Genomic DNA, 6375 nt, shown 5'->3' with positions numbered 1-6375 from the left:
TGGATGAAGTGTATGATGATTGTGCATCTGCCATATCTGCAAACACAGATATAGCATCAGTAGGTTTATGACAGGTCAATCTAATTCTTGATTGTATATACGGATATTTCTGTTTTTAACGTGCTCTGGCGCTTTTTACTATTTTTTTGCTTTTCTTTTCTTTTCTCTTCTGTGTATAAAGCTATATATATACATCCCCTTGAATTTGGCAATTACATGGTCAGGGGAGAAGGTTAAGGAGGAAGCATTAGAATGTCGAGCGTGAGTACATGCTCCCCCTTTCCTTGGGTAGATCATATTATTTGCAATGATGTTGTAGCCTCTTAGAACCAATTTGTCCAGCGGGTCATAGGTTGTGATGTGGGCAGATAGCTTTTTACGACCCTTGTGGCCACATCCAATTGCAAAGATGGTAGTGTACGCTCCCATTGACGAATGGAGGAAATGGTTTCCGACGATACCAGGGGAGACGTAGACTCATCGATTTTTTGTTGGGTGTTGACAAGAGTAGGTGTAGAGCATGTAGAAACTTCTATATGAGTGTGTGCCTGGCATGAGGAGCTAGAAGCTTCATGTGGCTCCCCCCTTCCTGAGCTAGGTGGTAATGATCGATATCGTTTGGGAATCCAAACTAACTCTGGAAGAAGTGGTGTGGAGCACTCTGTTACCTTTCCCTTATCACGATCTTGAATTATCGTTGGGGTGGCAACAACTGGTTTGCAAGGTTTTACAGGTGATGTAGAGGGATTCAGCTTATGTTTAGGGACCCAAATCTGGTCATTTTCCTCGTAGTACCCTTGGGCTACTAATAACTTTTTAGGGATCCATCACGATGTTACATTGCCCTTTCTCAGGTGGGTAGCTGCTTTCCTTTTACGAGGCTTCTTGGTGGCTGAACGAGATTGAGCAGGGGAAGTAGCTGTTAACGAACCTTTAGGGACCCATTTGTATGTACTCTTTGGCATAGTAAGCGAAGCTTTAGGGACCACCTTGCCTGTTTCCACTCTTGGCGTTGAAGCGTTAGAGGGGTGGCCAATAATCGAAGATGGTTTTGCCACTGGACTTTGTGATTTTTCATTATCTAATATTTGAGTGGATGACTTAGGTGCGGGATTTTGAGCGGTCAGCAGACCTAGTGTTGGTTCTTGCGTTGTGACTTGTCTGGTTGCCCAATCGATATTGCACTTGGTGGCCATCATCCATTTGCGCCCTAAGATTACAGTCCCTTCCATGGTACCAGCAGGCATAACCAAAAAGCTTTGAATTATGGTTCCCTTGTCATAAGCAACCGGAGTGTGCAAAATTCCTGAGACAGGGGTTTTCTTCTTGTTGATTCCTTGAACTTGGATAGAACTCTTGGTTAAAGGTGGTTTTCCCAGTTGACACCACACGCCATATGATAGCAAATTGTGTTGAGCTCCTGTATCCAACAATGCATTATACAGCACCTCCCCGTAAGGACTCTGTAACTCAATTGGGTATCTTAGAGGTGGGTCAGATTCCAGTGCATCCTCCTCTGCTTCCTCGAAAAATACTTGCGTAATTCCCAAGTTGGCTTCTCGTTGTCTCCTAGCACGCTGTTGACGTTCTTTGGCTTCGACTCTCGCTTGTATCTTTTTAAGCTCAGATTGTTCTTTAGCTGCCTTCTTTTGATGGACTGCATGTAACTCCTCCTGGCTCAGGGGGTCATAGTATCGTTTGAATTTACTCCCATTAAGGAATCCAATGGTTTCAACTTCGTCGAGAGTCTCCACTCTGATGGTACCTTGCGGGGTAATTTCACATACTCTATATGGTCCCTTACCAGCATATTTGAGCTTCTTCTTTTCGTTTCGCACTCCATACATTAGGACTTTATCCCCAACCTTGATGTCCTTGTCCTTTAGATGGCGATCAAACCATTTTTTCCTTCTATCCTTCTCCACAAGGGCATTGTATACAGCCAATTGTCTTTCTTCGTTTAGCCGCTCAAGGATATATAGACGTTCTGCTAAGGGATTATCATCCCAACCCTCTTGAGTAGCAACACGAAGACTTGGAATGACAAATTCCCACGGCATGACTTGGCCATATACCATTTTGAATGGTGTGCAATTAATAGCCACTTTGTACGCAGTACGATAGGCCCATAAAGCTGTCCTAAGCTTTAGATCCCAATCCGTGCGATGAGCTTCAACTGTCTTTGTCAAAATAGAGATTAAAGTCTTGTTGGTACTCTCGGCTTGGCCATTCGCTGCTGCGGATAGTAAGGAGTAGATTTATGATGGGATATCATGAAATTTGTTGTGAGCTCCTTAATCATTTATAAAATGCGTACCATTGTCGCTCACAAGTTCAAAAGGACAACCGAAGCGTGTGATTATAATTTCAAAGAGGAACTTGGCTGTTGTCCTCGCATCTGCCTTACGTGTCGCTTTCGTTTCAGCCCATTTGGTCATATAGTCAGTGGCCACAATAATATAGCGAGATTGTGTGTTTCGGGCCGCTGGGCTAATCGGACCTACAAAGTCTAAACCCCACTTTTCAAATGGTTGGTTTACTTTGATTGGATGTAGGGGCATCTGATCTTTCCTCTGGGGTTTCTTATATCGTTGGCATTCATCGCAACCCTTCACAAAGAGTGATGCATCTTGGAACATAGTGGGCCACCAATACCCTGATTGTAAGATCTTTCGCGCAGTTAAGTCTCCTGAGAAGTGACCACCAGCTACGCCCATATGTGCCTCTTGCAAAAAGTATAGATACTCATCCTCTCGGGCACAACGCCTAAGAACGTCATCCTTTCCTCTTTTATAAAGAGTCCCGGCCATCAGGCAATAGGGTTCGCATTCCTTGATCAGCTTTCGAGCTAGATCTTTACGAAGCTCCTTGGGTGGAAAGCCATTAACCAAAAAGTTAACAATCTTCTCACTCCATTCAGGCATTGTCTCCACCATGAACAGGGAAGTGTCAGGTAAGTCATCATCAACCCCCGTAGGAGCCTCACCATTAGGTATGCGAGACAAATGATCAGCCATAACATGTTTTTTGCCAGGTCTCACAACAACAGTGAAATCAAACTCAAGAAGAATCAATAGCCATCGTGTGATTCTTCCTGTGGAGCATGGTTTGTTTACCAGATACAACAATGCTTGATGATCCACATAGAAAACAAACTTGGTGGCAAGGAGGTAATAACGAAATTTCCTTACTGCATATATCATTGCCAACCCTTCTCGCTCCGTAGTGGTGTAGTTCATCTCAGCATCGTTCAACTGGCGACTGGCAAAGCTAATGGGGTAGTCTAGCTTGTGTTCTCAAGGTTGAGTTAACACACACCCAATAGCAAAGTTTGATGCATCAATATGCACATGGAAGAGTAAATCCCAGTTAGGCATTCTCAAGATTGAAGCACTCGCCAAGGTCTTCTTTAATAGCTCATAGGCACGGTCACATTCTTCGGTCCAAATAAACTCGATGAGAAGCTTATACAATGGTCGAGCTATCTCGGCGAAGAATAGAATAAACCTTCGATAATAACCAACGTGGCCCATAAAGCGTTGGACTCCCTTGTAGTTGGTGGGTGGTGGCAATTCCAGAATGACCTTGATTTTACTCTCGTCCGTGGAAATGCCATTTTTGGACACTATATGCCCTAAGATAACTCCGTGTTTAACCCAGAATTGGCATTTGAAGGGATTCAAGGAGATGCGATATAATCTACACCTTTCAAATATTTTTCGTAAACACATGAAGTGCTCATCCCAAGAGGAATGAACACAAAGATCATCTAAGAAAGCTTCACAGAAGTCCCTTAGATATTCCTTAAAGGCCGTGTTTATCAATTCGTTGGAACGTTGCAGGTGCATTGGTCAAGCCAAAAGCCATGACGCGAAAGGCAAACACTCCAAACTCCGTGATAAATGCTGTTTTAGCTTGGTCCTCGACTGCAATTGTGATCTGATTGTAACCCGAGTACCCATCTAAAAAGCTATATGCCTCCTTGCCTGCCACTCTTTCAAGCACATGTTCAGAATATGGCAAGGGATAATGATCCCTTCTGGTGGCTGCATTAACCTTTTTGAGATCAACGCACACTCTAAGTTTCCCATTCTTCTTTGGTACGATGACTATCGGAGACACCCATTCTGAGTGCTCAATAGGGTATATGAATCCACATTTTACAAGCTTTTCAATTTCCTCTTGTACAATCTTTGCGTACTTAGGATTCATTGGGTAGGGACGTTGCTGGACTGGTTTAGCAGTGCTAATCATTGGAATCGTGTGTTGCACCACCGAGGGTGGAACACCCTTCATATCATGATATGTCCAAGCAAATATGTCCTTGAATTCTTTAAGAAGCTTCGTAAGTGCAGCTTCTTCCGCCTTGGTGAGGTCTTGAGCAATATAAACTGGTTTAGACTCCTCACCCGGATCTGCTAAGTCTATCTCCTTAACTACCGCAGGGCCATCGTAGACACCGCTACTCCCATTGGTAGGCGTTCGTTGGGCTTTTGTGTAGACCACTTTACGTTCCCCTGTGGTGGTGAATGATTTGAAATGCTCGGGTGCGGGGTGTAAGTCTACTGGTTCTTGTTGTGCCAGGCTTTTTTCTTTCAATTCCGCTTCCTTTTGTTTTGCTGAGCCAACTCTTGGTTTTGCCGCCTTCTTGCAGTACGACTTAGTTTCGGCTTCTCTTCGATTTCTAATTGGGCGACGTCATGAGGTTGCGGAATACACCACATGACACTTTGGAGATATTGTCCCCAATTATTAGCTATCTTTCGATGAGCATCAATGGCTCCTACATAACTGAGCCATTCTGCAGTGGATCTTTCCTTGTTTATTGCAGTGCGTACATTAGCTCGATAGCGTTGGCGCTTATGTCTCGTTTTCTTCTTACCAAGTTTTTGATTTTTGTTTCTATCAGATTCGGACTCACTTGGTCGATCTTCACTTTCGGATGAAGTGCAGGAGGCCACTGTCCTAGGCCTTGAGCACCTTGCTTCCACATTTGGGTGAATATTTGATTCATTTTTCCCATCAAGATCAGGGTCAGTTTCTTCTTGAGATTCATACTCAGAGTTGCATTGATCAGAGTCTTCGCTACTTTCAATGTCGGTGGAGTTTGCCACGTTCTCGCCATCAGGAGTCAAGTGCATAACACCTATCATGTTTATTGGCACTAACGGTGGCATATCTTGCCCCTCAGGTGTTACCCAGCTTGTGCCTCTATTCCCCCATGTGTCTATGGTTGCCGCTAGGTGTACCCAATCCACGTTATCCGACTCAGTCATACCCGGTAGAACATCCATATAAGGAGAATCTTTCCCATCATCAGTCTCTTTTTTGCATGTATAGCAATATCTTAATGGGGCAGAGTGAATAGTGGTATCCGATCGATTATCAATGATAACCTTGCTTCCTAAAGGATGCGCACGACCATTCTCAAGATCAACTCGAATGACAGAGTCCTGGAATTGTAGATAGACATGGTTTTTCGACCAGTCATGCACCATTTGTGCTTCCCTCATGAAAGGACGTCCTAAGATCATTTGATATGACATAGGATGCTTGGAGAAATCCATTACAATGAAGGTATGTTTTACCTTGTATCCCAGGACCTTGATCTTGAGGTCCCTTAACATTCCAATAGGTTTAGCTATGGTTCTGTTTGCCATCTTAACCACTATGTTTGTGACTTCGAGGTGAGGCCTTCCCATAGATTCCCAACAGTTTTTAGTCACAATGCTCACTCCAGCACCACCATCAAGGATTCCCTTTAGAGTTAATCCCTTGGTAGTAATGGGGAGGGTGGCATTAGATTCGTCACCTTCAAAGTACTGTCCCAACTTGTTCACAGGTATTTCCACGACCGAATCTTCATCAAAGTTGGGTTGTAGATCCCAATGCTCCCCTTCATCTTGAAGCGTGTCGGGTCTATCCATATTTGCAAATTGTGGTAGCCCCACCTTTAGTTCTCCATTGAGAAATGCCCGAAGAGCTAAGAATAGCTCAGGATCTTCGTATAATTTGGATATGATCGTGGTTCTGATCTCAGAGGACATGAAATCCATTAGCTTAGACACATTCAACGGTACTTTTCGAGACATCGCCCCTTGACTAGGGACTGGTGAAGATGGAATCACTTCCTCTTCGATGGGGTCAGGCATTCCCTCACTAAACATTCTTTCCAGCAAGAAGGGTGTTTGCCCACTTCCGGATGTCCTATCCTCACTTTCTTCCCGAATGATACTAGGTATAGCTAACGGTTTATGGTTCCGGTGAGGCTGAACTTGCGTAGGAAACACTGTGTCTGGAATTTTGATTTTTCTCGGGTTGGGCTCCAGTTCTCTTTGTGTTTCTTCCACCAAACCCCTTAAGTGTTGCACTTGT

Source organism: Cibotium barometz, chromosome 50 (genome assembly GCF_041138505.1).
Source record: "Cibotium barometz isolate CiBa-2024 chromosome 50, ASM4113850v1, whole genome shotgun sequence".
Classification (NCBI taxonomy): Eukaryota; Viridiplantae; Streptophyta; class Polypodiopsida; order Cyatheales; family Cibotiaceae; genus Cibotium; species Cibotium barometz.
The sequence above is the reverse complement of the archived record's forward strand: the minus strand, read 5'-3'. Positions refer to the sequence as shown.